Genomic DNA, 18,088 nt, shown 5'->3' on the forward strand with positions numbered 1-18,088 from the left:
CCTCTCATTTCATGGTCAGGATGTGAATTCTGCAATTTACACATTTTGCCATTCATTCAGACCCACTGCAGTTCCGCAACCTGCAAACGAACGCATTGAATTAACACATGTTGCAGTCACTTCACAGACTATCTCCTCCTGCCCACACTTGCCTAATGCCTGCTGGATGATTATTTATTACATTGATGGGATATTCTGTACATTTATATACATGGTACTGATAGCATGATGTTGTGAAACTGCACATTGAACCTGGTGTTTCTTGTGATGACTGCAACGATCCAAAACGCTGCGGGCAGAGCACAGTGAGGGAGCATTTAATTGCAGCTGGAGAAACCTCTGGTTGAAATTCAGGTGTCGTTTTTCTTTTGCTTCTGGTTCCGCGTTCTGTGGTCAGGATGTGTTCACTGAAGCTTAGTGACAAGACTTACCATGTTGGGTTGTGCATCGCATCTGTACACAATAATGTGACTCACTGCATTCATGAAACATTTCTGATTGTCGTCGTTATTTGTCTGCCAGAATAACTGATGAAGCCTCTGTTCAGGTTGGTTGTCTCAATGTTGGTGACTGCCAGGTACTGAGCTCCGTTACCTTGTGTGTGCAAGAAGCAATTGCAGATGTGGGGGTGTAGCTCAGTGGTAGAGCATTTGACTGCAGATCAAGAGGTCTCTGGTTCAAATCCAGACGCTCCCTGTGATGTTTTAAGTTCATCCTGTTGGGAGTCAAACCGTCAGTCTTCTTTTCATGCAGCTGCAGGATTCTTCTTTTTGTTGAGTGACATTGAGTCTGCAGCAGAAAAACAGGCCATTTGGCCCAACTGGTCTGTGCTGGCATTGCTGCTCCACGTGAACCTCCACCCGACTTCATCTTAGCCTATCAGCAAACACTTCCATTCCTTTCTCCTTCATTTTTTTATCCAGCTTCCCCTTAAATGCATTTAAGCTCCTGGCCTCAACTCCCCCTTATGCTGGCGAATTCCACCTTCTCACCACTCTCTGGGTAAAGAAGTTTCTACTGAATTCCCTATTGGATTTAGTAATAACGATCTTATATTGATGACCGATGGTTTTGGACTCCCCACAAGTGGAAACATTTTCTCCATGTCTAACAATTTCATAATCTTAAAGATCTCCATCAGGTCACCCATCAGCCTCCTCTTTTCGAGAGAAAAGCGCTCCAGCCTGTTCAATCTTTCATGATAGTTATATCCTCTCAGTTCTTGTGTCATCATAGAATCATATGGAATCATAGAAGTTACAACATGGAAACAGGCCCTTCGGCCCAACATGTCCATGTCGCCCAGTTTATACCACTAAGCTCGTCCCAATTTCCTGCACTTGGCCCATATCCCTGTGTACCCATCTTACCCATGCAACTGTCCAAATGCTTTTTAAAAGACAAAATTGTACCCGCCTCTACTACTGCCTCTGGCAGCTCGTTCCAGACACTCACCACCCTTTGAGTGAAAAAATTACCCCTCTGGACCCTTTTGTATCTCTCCCCTCTCACCTTAAATCTATGCCGCCTCGTTATAGACTCCCCAACCTTTGGGAAAAGATTTTGACTATCTACCTTATCTATGCCCCTCATTATTTTATAGACTTCTATAAGATCACCCCTAAACCTCCTACTCTCCAGGGAAAAATGTCCCAGTCTGTCTAACCTCTCCCTACAAGTCAAACCATCAAGTCCCGGTAGCATCCTAGTAAATCTTTTCTGCACTCTTTCTAGTTTAATAATATCCTTTCTATAATAGGGTGACCAGAACTGTACACAGTATTCCAAGTGTGGCCTCACCAATGCCCTGTACAACTTCAACAAGACATCCCAACTCCTGCATTCAATGTTCTGACCAATGAAACCAAGCATGCCGAATGCTTTCTTCACCACCCTATCCACCTGTGACTCCACTTTCAAGGAGCTATGAACCTGTACTCCTAGATCTCTTTGTTCTATAACTCTCCCCAACGCCCTACCATTAACGGAGTAGGTCCTGGCCCGATTCGATCTACCAAAATGCATCACCTCACATTTATCTAAATTAAACTCCATCTGCCATTCATCGGCCCACTGGCCCAATTTATCAAGATCCCGTTGCAATCCTAGATAACCTTCTTCACTGTCCACAATGCCACCAATCTTGGTGTCATCTGCAAATTTTCTGACCATGCCTCCTAAATTCTCATCCAAATCATTAATATAAATAACAGCGGACCCATCAAGAGAGTTCAGGAGAAATATATTCATCAAAAAACATGAACAAACGAGTCAATAATGAAACACCATTTGATTGCCCATCCCCATCTGTACACAATACTTACAATAATAACATTACACAATATTATAAAAAGGATATGGAGGCTTTGGAGAAGATGCAAAAAAATCCCTGAGGCACACCGCTGGACACAGGCATCCAGTTTGAAAAACAACCCTCGACAACCACACTCTGTCTTCTGTCGTCAACCAATTTTATATCCAATTGGCTACCTCACCTTGGATCCCATGAGATTTAACCTTATGTATCAACCTCCCATGCGGTACCTTGTCAAAGGCTTTGCTGAAGTCCATGTAGACCACGTCTACTGCACAGCCCTCACCTATCTTCTTGGTTAACCCTTCATAAAACTCAATCAAATTCGTGAGACATGATTTTCCTCTCACAAAACCATGCTGACTGTTCCTAATCAGTCCCTGCCTCTCCAAATGCCTGTAGATCCTGTCCCTCAGAATACCCTCTAACAACTTACCCACTACAGATGTCAGGCTCACCGGTCTGTAGTTCACAGGCTTTTCCCTGCCGCCCTAGTAGATTTTTTTGCATCTTCTCCAAGGCCTCCATATCCTTTTTATAATATTGTGTAATGTTATTATTGTAAGTATTGTGTACAGATGGGGATGGGCAATCCAATGGTGTTTCATTATTGACTAGTTTGCTCATGTTTTTTGAGGAATATATTTCTCCTGAACTCTATTGATCTCCGCTTTAAACATTTGCCTCTGCTGTTCTATCTCTTTTTCTGTCAAAACATTTTACAGTTAAGCTGACGTAGTTCCATTCTGATCCTCTCAAAAGGAGCTTTGTTCCAATTTATCACTTTGGTCCTTGTCTTACTTCTGTCTTTCTCAATCTCTTAGGGTGGAGCGATTGTGGGAGTGATTGAGTGAGTGAGCGAGTGAGTGTGAGTGAATAAGAGAGTGAGTGAGTGCGACTGAGAACATGAGTGAGTGAGTGAGTGAATGATTGTGAACTACTGAGTGAGGGAGTGTGACTGAGTGAGTTAGTGAGTCTGTGAGTGTGTGAGTGAGTGCATGAGGGATTGAGTGAGTGAATGCGTGAGTCAGTGAGTGAGTGAATGAACGACTGTGTGCATGAGTGAATGAGTGAGTGAGTGAGGGACTGAGTGAATGTGTGAGTCAGTGAGTGTGTGAGTGAACGAGTGAGTTCACGAGTGAATGAGTGAGTGCGTTCGTGAATGAGTGAGTGAAAGAATGAGTGAGTGAGTGAATGATTGAGTTTGTGAGTGAATGAGTGTGTGAGTGTTTGTGAGTGAATGCATGAGTTAATGAGTGAGTGAGTTAGTGACTTAATATGTCAGTGAACGAATCAGTGAGTGAGTGAATGTGTGAGTGAATGAGTGAGTTCACCAGTGAATGAGTGAGTGTGTTCGTGAATGAGTGAGTGAAATGCTGAGTGAGTGAGTGAATGCTTGAGTTTGTGAGTGAATGAGTGCGTGAGTGTTTTTGAGTGAATGCATGAGTTAATGAGTGAGTGAGTGAGTTCGTCAGTTAATATGTCAGTGAACGAATGAGTGAGTGAGTGAAATTGTGAGTGAATGAGTGAGTGTGTGAGTGAGTGAGAGAATGATTGATTGAGTGAGTGAGTGATTGAGAGGGAGAGTGAGGCTGTGAGAGCAGGCTGGAGTGATGAAAGGTTACAAAAGAGACAGGCAGACAAGACAGGAATCACTGCTGGATCTCGTAACAGGAAGTGAAACGGAGGAGATTAGAAATCAAAGTGTCGGGGAACAACCAGGCAATATCGATCATAACATAATAAGGTTTAAATTAACGATTGAGAAAGAAGGACACAAACCTGTCGCCAGCACTTTCTGCTTGCATCTGACGGACGAAAAGAGCCTTTTTAGCATTATCCACTTTTATCTCCTGGAGAATTTACACTTTGGACACTCACAGCCTCTCATTTCATGGTCAGGGTGTGAATTCTGCAATTTACACACTTTGCAATTCATTAAGACCCACTGCAGTTCCGCAACCTGCAAACGAACGTGTTGAATTAACACATGTTGCAGTCACTTCACACACTATCTCCTCCTGTCCACAGTTGCTGAATGCCTGCTGGATGATTATTTATGACCTTGATGGGATATTCTGCACATTTACATACATGGTACTGAGAGCATGATGTTGTGAAACTGCACATTGAACTTGGTGTTTCTTGTGTTGACTGCAACGATCGAAAAAGCTGGGGGCAGAGCACAGTGACAGAGCATTTAATTGCAGCTGAAGAAACTTCTGGTTGAAATTCAGGTGTCGTTTTTCTGCTGCTTCTAGTTCCGCGTTCTGTGGTCAGTATGTGTTCACTGAAGCTTAGTGACAAGACTTACCATGTTGGGTTGTGCATCGCATCTGTACACAATCGTGTGACTCACTCCATTCATGAAACATTTCTGATTGCCGTCGTCCTTTGTCTCCCAGAATAACTGATGAAGCTTCTGTTCAGGTTGGTTGTCTCAATGTTGGTGACTGCCAGGTACTGAGCTCCATTACCTTGTGTGTGCAAAACACAATTACAGATGTGGGGGTGTAGCTCAGTGGTAGAGCCTTTAATTGCAGATTGGGAGACCTCTGGTTCAAATCCATATATTTCCTATAATGCTTTAAGTTCATCCTGTTGGGAATTCAACCAACAGTCTGCCTTGCCTACAGCTGCAGGATTCTTCTTTTTGTTGAGTTACATTGAGTCTGCAGCAGAGAAACAGGCCATTTGTCCCAACTGGTCTGTGCTGGCATTGTTGCTCCACGTGAACCTCCACGCTACTTCATCGAAGCCTATCAGCTTCCCCTTAAATGCATTTAATCTCCTGGCCTCAACTCCCCCTTATGCTAGCGATTTCCACCTTCTCACCACTCTCTGGGTAAAGAAGTTTCTCCTGAATTCCATATTGGATTCAGTAATGACGATCTTATATTGATGACCGATGATTTTGGACTCCCCCACAAGTGGAATCATAGAAGTTTACAACATGGAAACAGGCCCTTCGGCCCAACATGTCCATGTCGCCCAGTTTATACCACTGAGCTCGTCCGAATTGCCTGCACTTGGCCCATATCCCTCCATACCCATCTTACCCATGTAACTGTCCAAATGCTTTTTAAAAGATAAAATTGTACCCGCCTCCATTACTGCCTCTGGCAGCTCGTTCCAGACACTCACCACCAATTCAGTGAAAAAATTGCCCCTCTGGACCCTTTTGTGTCTATCCCCTCTCACCTTAAATCTATGCCCCCTCGTTATAGACTCCCCTACCTTTGGGAATAGATTTTGACTATCTACCTTATCTATGCCTCTCATTATTTTATAGACTTCTATAAGATCACTCCTAAACCTCCTACTCTCCAGGGAATAAAGTCTCAGTCTTTCCAACCTCTCCCTATAAGTCAAACCATCAAGTCCCGGTAGCATCCGAGTATTATTTTCTGCACTCTTTCAAGTTTAATAATATCCTTTCTATAATAGGGTGACCAGAATTGTACACAGTATTCCAATGTGGCCTTACTAATATCTTGTGCAACTTCAACAAGACAACCCAACTCCTGTATTCAATGTTCTGACCAATGAAATCAAGCATGCTGAATGCCTTCTTCACCACCCTATCCACCTGTGACTCCACTTTCAAGGAGCTATGAATCTGTACTCCCAGATCTCTTTGTTCTATAACTCTCCCCAACGCCCTACCATTAATGGAGTAGGTCCTGGCCCGATTCGATCTACCAAAATGCATCACCTCACATTTATCTAAATTAAACTCCATCTGCCATTCATTGGCCTACTGGCCCAATTTATCAAGATCCCGTTGCAATCCTAGATAACCTTCTTCACTGTCCACAATGCCACCAATCTTGGTGTCATCTGCAAACTTACGAACCATGCCTCCTAAATTCTCATCCAAATCAATAATATAAATAACAAATAACAGCGGACCCAGCACCGATCCCTGAGGCACACTGTTGGTTACACGTCTCCAGTCTGAAAAACAACCCTCTATAACCGCCCTCTGTCTACCGTCGTCAATCAAATTTTGTATCCAATTGGCTACCTCACCTTGGATCCCGTGAGATCTAACCTTATGTAACAACCTACCATGCGGTACCTTGTCAAAGGCTTTGCTTTTGTGTGTGATTGAGTGAGTGTGTGATTGATTGAGAGGGAGAGTGAGGCAGGGAGAGCAGGCTGGAGTGATGAAAGGTTACAGCAGAGACAGGCAGACAAGAGAGGTTTCACTGCTGGATCTCGTAATAGGAAGTGAAACGTAGGAGATTAGAAATCAAAGTGTAGGGGAACATCCAGGCAATATCGATCATCACATAATAAGGTTTAAATTATGATTGAGAAAGACCGGCACAAATCTGACGCCAGCACATTCTGCTTGCATCTGACGGACGAAAAGAGACTTTTTAGCATTTTCCACCTTCATTTCCTGCAGGACTCACACATTGGACACGCACAGCCTCTCATTACATTGTCAGGATGTGAATTCTGCAATTTATACACTTTTCCATTCATTAAGATCCACTGCTGTTCCGCAACCTGCAAACGACCGTATTGACTTAACACATGATGCAGTCACTTCAGGCACTATCAACACCTGTCCACACTTACCTAATGCCTGCTGGATGACTATTTATTACATTGGTGGGATATTCTGTACATTTACACATATGGCACTGAGAGCATGATCTTGTGAAACTGCACATTGAACCTGGTGTTTCGTGTGTTGACGGCAACGATCTAAATAGCTGGGGCAGAGCACAGTGAGAGAGCATTTGACTGCAGCTGGAGAAACTTTTGGTTGAAATTCAGGTGTCGTTTGGCTGGTACTTCTCGTTCCACATTCTATGGTAAGGATGTGTTCACTGCAGCTCAGTGACAAGGCTTTCCATGTTGGGTTGTGCATCGCATCTGTACACAATAGTTTGACTCATCCCATTAATGAAACACTTCTGATTGCCGTCGTTAATTGTCTCCCAGAATAACTGATGAAGCTTCTGTTCAGGTTGGTTGTATCAACATTGGTGACTGCCAGGTACTGAGCTCCGTTACCTTGTGGGTGCAAGAACCGATCACAGCTGGGTGGGGGTGTGTGTCGCTCAGTGGTAGAGCATTTGACTGCAGTTTAAGATGTCTCTGTTTCAAATTTGGACGCTCCCTGTAGTCTTTTAAGTTCATCCTGTTGGGAGTCAAACCGTCAGTCTGCCTTCCCTGCAGCTGCAGGATCCTTCTTGATGTTGAGTCTGCAGCAGAGAAACAGGTCATTTGGCCCACCTGGTCTGTGCTGGCATTGTTGCTCCACGTGAACCTCCTCCCCACTTCATCTGAGCCTATCAACAAACTCTTCCATTCCTTTCTCCTTCATTTTTTTTGTCCAGCATCCCTTTAAATGCATTTAAGCTCTTGGCCTCAACAATCCTTATGCTCGCGAAATCCACCTTCTCACCACTCTCTGGGTAAAGAAGTTTCTCCTGAATTCCCTATTGGATTTAGTAATGACGATCTTATATTGATGACCGATGGTTTTGGACTCCCTCACAAGTGGAAAAATTTTCTCCATGTCTAACAATTTCATAATCTTAAAGATCTCCATCAGGTCACCCATCAGCCTTCTCTTTTCGAGTGAAAAGAACTCCAGCCTGTTCAATCTTTCCTGATAGTTATATCCTCTCAGTTCTTGTGTCATCCTGGTACATTTTTTTGCATCTTCTCCAATGCCTCGATATCCTTTTTATAATATCGTGTAATGTTATTATTGTAAGTATTTTGTACAGATGGTGATGGGCAAACCAATGGTGTTTCATTATTGACTAGTTTGTTCATGTTTTTTTGAGGAATATATTTCTCCTGAACTCTATTAGTCTCCGTTTTAAACATTTGCCTCTGCTGTTCTATCTCTTTTTCTGTCAAAACATTTCACAGTTAATGTGACGTAGTTCCATTCTGATCCTCTGAAAAGGAGTTTTGTTCCAATTTATCACTTAGGTCCATGTCTTACTTCTGTCTTTCTCAATCTCTTAGGGTGGAGCGATTGTGGGAGAGCGTGAGTGAGTGAGCGAGTGAGTGTGAGTGAATAAGTGATTGAGTGAGTGCGACTGGGTATATGAGTGAATGAGTGAGTGAATGAGTGTGAACGACTGAGTGAGTGAGTGTGACTGAGTGAGTTAGTGAGTCTGTGAGTGTTTGAGTGAGTGAACGACTGTTTGCATGAGTGAATGAGTGAGTGAGTGAGTGAGGGACTGAGTGAATGTGTGAGTCAGTGAGCGTGTTAGTGAACGAGTGAGTGCATGAGTGAATGAGTGAGTGCGTTAGTGAATGAGTGAGTGAAAGACTGAGTGAGTGAGTGAATGATTGAGTTTGTGAGTGAATGAGTGTGTGAGTGTTTGTGAGTGAATGCATGAGTTAATGAGTGAGTTAGTGAGTGAATATGTGGATGAACGAATGAGTGAGTGAGTGAATGTGTGAGTGAATGAGTGAGTGTGTGAGTGAGTGAGATAATGATTGATTGAGTGTGTGAGTGATTGAGAGGGAGAATGAGGCAGGGGTTGCAGGCTGGAGTGATGAAAGGTGACAACAGAGACAAGCAGACAAGAGAGGAATCACTGCTAGATCTCGTAATAGGAAGTGAAACGAAGGAGATAAGAAATCAAAGTTTAGGGGAACAACCAGGCAATATCGATCATAACATAATAAGGTTTAAATTAACGATTGCGAAGGAAGGACACAAACCTGTCGCCAGCAGTTTCTGCTTGCATCTGACGGACGAAAAGAGACTTTTTAGCATTTTCCAGTTTTATCTCCTAGAGAATTTACACTTTGGAAACTCACAGCCTCTCATTTCATGGTTAGGATGTGAATTCTGCAATTTACACACTTTTCCATTCATGAAGACCCACTGCAGTTCCGCAACCTGCAAACGAACGTATTGAATTAACACATGTTTCAGTCACTTCACACACTATCTCCTCCTGTCCACACTTGCCTAATGCCTGCAGGATGATAATTTATTAAATTGATGGGATATTCTGCACATTTACATACATGGCACTGAGAGCATGATGTTGTGAAACTGCACATTGAACCTGGTGTTTCTTGTGTTGACTGCAACGATCTAAAGAGCTGGGGGCAGAGCACAGTGAGAGAGCATTTAATTGCAGCTGGAGAAACTTCTGGTTGAAATTCAGGTATCGTTTTTCTGCTGCTTCTAGTTCCGCGTTCTGTGGTCAGGATGTGTTCACTGAAGCTCAGTGACAAGACTTACCATGTTGGACTGTGCATCGCATCTGTGCACAATAGTGTGACTCACTCCATTCATGAAACATTTCTGATTGCCATCGTTATTTGTCTCCCAGATTAACTGATGAAGCTTCTGTTCAGGTTGGTTGTCTCAATGTTGGTGACTGCCAGGTACTAAGTTCCGTTACCTTGTGTGTGCAAGCAACAATTATAGATGTGGGGGTGTAGCTCAGTGGTAGAGCATTTGACTGCAAATCAAGACGTCTCTGGTTCAAATCCAAATGTCCCCTGTCCGCTTTTAAGTTCATCCTGTTGGGAGTCAAACCGTCACTCTTCCTTACCTGCAGGATTCTTCTTTTTGTTGAGTGACATTGAGTCTGCAGCAGAGAAACAGGCCATTTGGCCCAACTGGTCTGTGCTGGCATTGTTGCTCCACGTGAACATCCAACCTACTTGATCTAAGCCTATCAGCAAACACTTCCATTCCTTTCTCCTTCATTTTTTTATCCAGCTTCCCCTTAAATACATTTAAGCTCCTGGCCTCAACTCCCCCTTATGCTGGCGAATTCCACCTTCTCACCACTCTCTGGGTAAAGAAGTTTCTCCTGAATTCCCTCTTGGATTTCGTCATGACGATCTTATATTGATGACCGATGGTTTTGGACTCCCCCACAATTGGAAACATTTTCTCCATGTCTAACAATTTCATAATCTTAAAGATCTCCATCAGGTCACCCCTCAGCCATCTCTTTTCGAGAGAAAAGAGCTCCAGCCTGTTCAATCTTTCCTGATAGTTATATCCTCTCAGTTCTTTTGTCATCCCAGTAGATTTTTTTGCATCTTCTCCAATGCCTCCATATCCTTTTTATAATATTGTGTAATGTTATTATCGTAAGTATTGTTTACAGATGGGGATGGGCAATCCAATGGTGTTTCATTATTGACTAGTTTGTTCATGTTTTTTGAGGAATATATTTCTCCTGAACTCTATTGATCTCCGTTTTAAACATTTGCTTCTGCTGTTCTATCTCTTTTTCTGTCAAAACATTTTACAGTTAATCTGACGTAGTTCCATTCTGATCCTCTGAAAAGGAGCTTTGTTCCAATTTATCCCTTTGGTCCTTGTCTTACTTCTGTCTTCCTCAATCTCGTAGGGTGGAGCGATTGTGGGAGTGAGTGAGTGAGCGAGTGAGTGTGAGTGAATAAGTGAATGAGTGAGTGCGACTGATACATGAGTGAGTGAATGAGTGAATGAGTGTGAACGACTGAGTGAGTGAGTGTGACTGAGTGAGTTAGTGAGTCTGTGAGTGTGTGAGAGAGTGCATGAGGGATTTCGTGAGTGAATGTGTGAGTCAGTGTGTGAGTGAATGAACGACTGTGTGCATGAATGAATGAGTGAGTGAGTGAGGGACCGAGTGAATGTGTGAGTGAGTGAGTGTGTGAGAGAACGAGTGAGTGCATGGGTGAATGAGAGCGTGCGTTCGTGAATGGGTGAGTGAAAGACTGAGTGAGTGAGTGAATGATTGAGTTTGTGAGTGAATGAGTGTGTGAGTGTTTGTGAGTGAATGCATGAGTTAATGAGTGAGTGAGTTAGTGAGTGTGACTTAGTGAGTTTGTGAGTCTGTGAGTGTGTGAGTGAGTGCATGAGGGTGTGAGTGAATGTGTGACTCATTGAGTGAATGTGTGAGTGAGTGAATGAGTGCGTCAGTGAACGACTGTGTGCATGAGTGAATGAGTGAGAGACTGAGGGTCTGAGTGAATGTGTGAGTCAGTGAGTGTTTGAGTGAACGGGTGAGTGCACGAGTGAATGAGTGAGTGCGTTAGTGAATGAGTGAGTGAAAGACTGAGTGAGTGAGTGAATGATTGAGTTTGTGAGTGAATGAGTGTGAGTGTTTGTGAGTGAATGCATGAGTTAATGAGTGAGTTAATGAGTGAATATGTGAGTGAACGAATGAGTGAGTGAGTGAATGTGTGAGTGAATGAGTGAGTGTGTGAGTGATTGAGATAATTATTGAGTGAGTGTGTGATTGATTGAGAGGGAGAGTGAGGCAGGGAGAGCAGGCTGGAGAGATGAAAGGTTACAACAGAGACAAGCAGACAAGAGGGGAATCACTGCTGGATCTCGTAATAGGAAGTGAAACGGAGGAGATAAGAAATCAAAGTGTAGGGGATCAGCCAGCCAAGATCGATCATCACATAATAACGTTTAAATTAACGATTGAGAAAGAAGAACACAAACCTGTCGCCAGAAGTTTCTGCTTGCATCTGACGGACGAAAAGAGATTTTTAGCATTTTCCACTTTCATTTCCTGCAGGATTCACACTTTGAACACTAACAGCCTCTCATTTCATGGTCAGGATTTGAATTCTGCAATTTACACACTTTTCCATTCATTAAGAACCACTGCTCTTCCGCAACCTGCAAACGACCGTATTGAATTAACACATGTTGCAGTCACTTCACACACTATCTCCTTCTGTCCACACTTGCCGAATGCCTGCTGGATGATTATTTATTACATTGATGAAATATTCTGTACATTTACATATATGGCACTGAGAGAATGATCTTGTGAAACTGCACATTGAACCTGGTGTTTCTTGTGTTGACTGCAAGGTTCGAAAGAGCTGGGGGCAGAGCACAGTGAGAGAGCATTTGCCTGCAGCTGGAGAAAATTCTGGTTCGAAATTCAGCTGTCGTTTGTCTGGTGCTTCTGGTTCCGCGTTCTATGGTCAGGGTGTGTTAACTGAAGCTCAGTGACAATGCTTTCCATGTTGGATTGTGCATCGCATCTGTACACAATAGTGTGACTCACTGCATTCATGAAACATTTCTGATTATCGTCGTTATTTCTCTCCCAGAATAACTGATGAAGCTTCTGTTCAGGTTGGTTGTCTCAATGTTGGTGACTGCCAGGTACTGAGTTCCGTTACCTTGTGTGTGCAAGAAGCAAGTGCAGATGTTTTGGTGTTGCTCAATGGTAAAGCATTTGACTGCAGATTAAGAGGTCTCTGGTTTAAATCCAGACGCTCCCTGTAGTATTTTAAATTCAATCTGTTGGGAGTCAAACCGTCAGTCTTCCTTCCCTGCAGCTGCAGGATTCTTCCTTTTGTTGAGTTACATTGAGTCTGCAGCAGAAAAACAGGCCATTTGGCCCAACTGGTCTGTGCTGGCATTGTTGCTCCACGTGAACCTCCACCCTACTTCATCTGAGCCTATCAGCAAACACTTCCATTCCTTTCTCCTTCATTTTTTATCCAGCTTCCACTTAATTTCATTTAAGCTCCTGGCCTCAATAACCCCTTATGCTGGCGAATTCCACCTTCTCACCACTCTCTGGGAAAAGAAGTTTCTCCTGAAAACCCGATTGGATTTAGTAATGACGATTTTATATTGATGACCGATGGTTTTGGACTCCCCCACAAGTGGAAACATTTTCTCCATGTCTAACAATTTCATAATCTTATAGATCTCCATCAGGTCACCCATCAGCCTTCCCTTTTCGAGAGAAAAGAGCTCCAGCCTGTTCAATCTTTCCTGATAGTTATATCCTCTCAGTTCTTGTGTCATCCTAGTAGATCTATTTGCATCTTCTGCAATGCCTCCATATCCTTTTTATAATAGTGTGCAATGTTTTTATTGCAAGTATTGTTTACAGATGGGGATGGGCAATCCAATGCTCTTTCATTATTGACCAGTTTGTTCATGTTTGTTGAGGAATATATTTCTCCTGAACTCTATTGATCTCCGTTTTAAACATTTGCCTCTGCTGTTCTATCTCTTTTTCTGTCAAAACATTTTGCAGTTAATCTGACGTAGTTCCATTCTGATCCTCTGAAAAGGAGCTTTGTTCCAATTTATCACTTTGGTCCTTGTCTTACTTCTGTCTTTCTCAATCTCTTAGGGTGGAGCCATTGTGGGAGTGAGTGAGTGAGCGAGTGAGTGTGAGTGAATAAGTGAGTGAGTAAGTGCGACTCAGTGCATGAGTGTGTGAGTGAGTGAATGAGTTTGAACGACTGAGTGAGTGAGTGTGACTGAGTGAGTTAGTGAGTGTGTGAATGAGTGAGTGCATGAGGGATTGAGTGAGTGAATGTGTGATTCAGTGAGTGAGTGAATGAACGACTGTGTGCATGAGTGAATGAGTGAGTGAGTGAGGGACTGAGTGAATGTGTGAGTCACTGAGTATGTGAGTAATCGAGTGAGTTCATGAGTGAATGAGTGAGTGCGTTCGTGAATGAGTGAGTGAAAGACTGAATGAGTGAGTGAATGATTGAGTTTGTGAGTGAATGAGTGTGTGAGTTAATTAGTGAGTTAATATGTCAGTGAACGAATGAGTGAGTGAGTGAATGTGTGAGTGAATGAATGAGAGTGTGAGTGAGTGAGAGAATGATTGATTGAGTGTGTGAGTGATTGAGAGGGAGTGTGAGGCAGGGAGAGCAGGCTGGAGTGATGAAAGGTTACAACAGAGACAGGCAGACAAGACAGGAATCACTGCTGGATCTCGGAATAGGAAGTGAAACGGAGGAGATAAGAAATCAAAGTGCAGGGGAACAACCAGGAAATATCGATCATAACATAATAAGGTTTAAATTAACGATTGAGAAAGAAGGACACAAACCTGTCGCCAGCACTTTCTGGTTGCATCTGACGGACGAAATGAAACTTTTTAGCATTTTCCACTTTTATCTCCTGGAGAATTTACAATTTGGACACTCACAGCCTCTCATTTCATGGTCAGGATGTGAATTCTGCAATTTACACACTTTGCCATTCATTAAGACCCACTGCAGTTCCGCAACCTGCAAACGAACGTGTTGAATTAACACATGTTACAGTCACTTCACACACTATCTCCTCCTGTCCACACTTGCCGATTGCCTGCTGGATGATTATTTATTACATTGATGGGATATTCTGCACATTTACATACATGGTACTGAGAGCATGATGTTGTGAAACTGCACATTGAACCTGGTGTTTCTTGTGTTGACTGCAACGATCGAAAAAGCTGGGGGCAGAGCACAGTGAGAGAGGATATAATTGCAACTGAAGAAACTTCTGGATGAAATTCAGATGTTGTTTTTCTGCTGCTTCTCGTTCCGCGTTCTGTGGTCAGGATGTGTTCACTGAAGCTCAGTGACAAGACTTACCATGTTGGATTGTGCATCGCATCTGTACACAATAGTGTGACTCACTCCATTCATGAAACATTTCTGATTGCCGTCGTTCTTTGTCTCCCAGAATAACTGATGAAGCTTCTGTTCAGGTTGGTTGTCTCAATGTTGGTGACTGCCAGGTACTGAGCTCCATTACCTTGTGTGTGCAAGAAGCGGTTATAGATGTAGGGGTGTAGCTCAGTGGTAGAGCATTTGACTGCAGAGTAAGAGGTCTCTGGTTCAAATCCAAATGCTCACTGTCGTCTTTTAAGTTGCTTCTGTTGGGAGTTAAACCGTCAGTGTTCCATCCCTGCAGCTGCAGGATTCTTCTTTTTGTTGAGTTACATTGAGTCTGCAGCAGAAAAACAGGCCATTTGGCCCAACTGGTCTGTGCTGTCATTGTTGCTCCACGTGAACCTCCACCCTACTTCATCTAAGCCTATCAGCAAACACTTCCATTCCTTTCTCCTGCATTTTTTTATCGAGCTTCCCCTTAAATGCATTTAAGCTCCTGGCCTCAACTACAACTTATCCTGGCGAATTCCACCTTCTCACCACTCTCTGGGTAAAGAAGTTTCTCCTGAATTCCTTATTGGATTTATTAATGACGATCTTATACTGATGACGGATGGTTTTGGACTCCCCCACAAATGGAAACATTTTCTCCATGTCTAACAATTTCATAATCTTAAAGATCTCCATCAGGTCACCCATCAGCCTTCTCTTTTGTTGAGATAAGAGCCCCAGCCTGTTCAATCTTTCCTGATAGTTATATCCTCTCAGTTCTTGTGTCATCCTAGTAGATTTTTTTGCATCTTCTCCATTGCCTCGATATCCTTTTTATAATATTGTGTAATGTTATTATTTAAGTATTGTTTACAGATGGGGATGGGCAATCCAATGGTGTTTCATTATTGACTAGGTTGTTCATGTTTTTTGGAGGAATATATTTCTTCTGAACTCTATTGATCTCCGTTTTAAAAATTTGTCTCTGCTGTTCTTTCTCTTTGTCTGTCATAACATTTTACAGTTGATCTGACGTAGTTCCATTCTGATCCCCTCAAAAGGAGCTTTGTTCCAATTTATCACTTTGGTCCTTGTCTTACTTATGTCTTTCTCAATCTCTTCGGGTGGAGCGATTGTGGGAGTGAGTGAGTGCGACTGAGCACATGAGTGAGTGAGTGAGTGAGACTGAGTGAGTAAATGAGGGTGACTGAGAGAGTGAGTGAATCTGGGAGTGCGTGAGTGAGTGCACGAGTGAGTGAGTGAGTTCATGACTGAATGAATGAGTGAGGGAGTGAGTGAACGACTGAGTAAATGAGTGTGTGTGTGTTTGTGAGTTCCGTAGTTATTTGTCTCCTGGAATAACTGATAAAGCTGATATTCAGGATGGTTGGATCAAGATTGGTGACTGCCAGGTACTGAGCTCCTTTAACTTGTGTGTGCAAGAAATTATCATCGATGTCGGGGTGAAGCTCAGTGGCATAGCATTTGATTATCGATTATAGACGTCGCTGGTTCAAATCCCGCTTACCTTTCAAGTTCTTATCTTGGGAACCAGACACTCAGTCTGCCTTCCCTGCAGCAACAGGATTGATCTTTCCATTGAGTCTCCAGCAGGGAAACAGGCCACTCATCCCGTTTCGTCCAGACAGCTGTTGATGCTCCACAGGAGCCTCATCCCTCCCAACTTCATCTCACCCGATCACCCTCCCCTCCCGTCCCTTTCCCACTCCTGTGCTTATCCATCTTCCCCTTAGATCCATCTGTCCTGTTTGCTCCGACTGTTCTGGTCTCCACCAAGATGGAGACATTCCCTCTCCCTGTCTGCTCTATCGAACCCTTTAATTATCTTAAAGTAAGTGTTTATTATCTGGAATGCGCTGCCTGATAGGACGGTGGAGGCAGATTCAATTGCAGCTTTCAAAAAGGGAATTGGATAAACACTTGAAGGGATTAAATTTGCAGGGCCACGGGGAAAAAGCGGGGGAATGGGACTAACTGGATTCCTTTTACAAAGAGCGGCACATGCTCGATGGGCTGAATGGCCTCCTTCTGTGCTGTAATCAATCGATGATTCTATGATTCCAAGTCTGCACAGTGACTGATCAAAATCAAAGAAACGAAGGCATGGGGAGGAGTCAGGATCTGGGGGAGGAATCAAGCTCTCGGGGAGGAGTCAGGCTCTGTGGGAGGAGTCAGTCTTTGGAGGAGGAGTCAGGCTCTGGAGCAGCAATCATGCTCTCGTGGAGGCGTTCGACTCTGTGGGTGGAGTCAGACTTTGGGGCGGGGTTAGTCTCTGGAGCAGGCGTTGGACGCTGGGGGCGGGGTCCTACTCTGGGGGAGGAGTCCGGTCTCTGGGGGAGGAGTCACACGCAGAGGGCGTGGTCAGACTCTGGGGGATTGGTCAAGATCTGGGGCAAAAGGGAATTGGAATAGCTTTGGAATGATGTCAAAAAACAATTCAGAAAGCGATGAGAAACTAGGAAATTAATTCTCAAGGAATATAAAAAGAAATAGTAAATTATTCTACAGAAGCAACAATAACAAAAGGATTAATAGGACCACCAAGGGATACTTAAGATAAACTCACAGGTCATGACAGTGAAATGGCAGATATATTGAATAGTTACTTTGCCTCAGTATTTACCAGAGGAGACTAACAAGGTGGGCAGGACATTAGAAGAAGGGATCAGAAAAGGTATAAAGACATTTAAGAAAGAAAGGAGGGAGATAATTGATAAACTAATCAAATTTAGGGAGGGTCAAACCCCTGGTTTGGAGGAAGTTGGTCAGAACATATTAAAAGTAGTTAGGGAGGAGATAGCAGAGCTAGTAATACATAATAAATAAAAACATTGACCAGAAAAGGGAATAGTGCCAGAGGACTTGCGAAGAGGTAATGTTATTCCCAAAACAAAAAGAGGAGATGGAACAAGCCCAGGGCACTATCGACCAGTTGGCTCAAAGTCGGTGCTAGGAAAGGCAATGGAATCTTTACTCAAAGATGTAATGGGAAAATATCTCGAAAACTAAAATGTTAGAAAGAATAGTCAGCACGGATTACAGAAGGGAAGGCCATGCTTGACCAAACTTATTGAATTCATTGCAGAAGTAACAGAAAGTGTCGACAAGAGTAACACAGTTTTTGCTATATATTTGGATTTTCAAAAGGCCTTCGATAAGCTACCGCAATGTAGCCTCATGACTGAGGTCAGAGCTTGTGGAGTCAGGGGACAGGTAGCAGAACGAATAGCAAGCTGGCTACAAAGCAGAAAAAAGAGATTCCGGTTTAAAGATAGTTACTCAGACTGGTAAACAGTGGGAAGTGGTGTTGCACAGAGATCGGTGCTGGGATCACTGTTGTTCACAATTTACATTAATAATTTGGGCTCGGAAATC

General features: G+C 43.2%; 2 non-coding genes across 2 annotated transcripts; both read left to right on the plus strand.

Moving 5' to 3' along the window:
* The first annotated feature begins 624 nt into the window (after nt 1-624).
* trnac-gca (transfer RNA cysteine (anticodon GCA)) lies at nt 625-696 on the plus strand. The gene has a single exon. It is a non-coding gene; the product is annotated as a tRNA-Cys (tRNA).
* A 9,051-nt stretch (nt 697-9,747) lies between these two features.
* trnac-gca (transfer RNA cysteine (anticodon GCA)) lies at nt 9,748-9,819 on the plus strand. Its single transcript has one exon. It is a non-coding gene; the product is annotated as a tRNA-Cys (tRNA).
* The last annotated feature ends 8,269 nt before the right edge of the window (nt 9,820-18,088 follow it).

The sequence above is a fragment of the Heptranchias perlo genome, unplaced genomic scaffold (assembly GCF_035084215.1).
Source record: "Heptranchias perlo isolate sHepPer1 unplaced genomic scaffold, sHepPer1.hap1 HAP1_SCAFFOLD_97, whole genome shotgun sequence".
Classification (NCBI taxonomy): Eukaryota; Metazoa; Chordata; class Chondrichthyes; order Hexanchiformes; family Hexanchidae; genus Heptranchias; species Heptranchias perlo.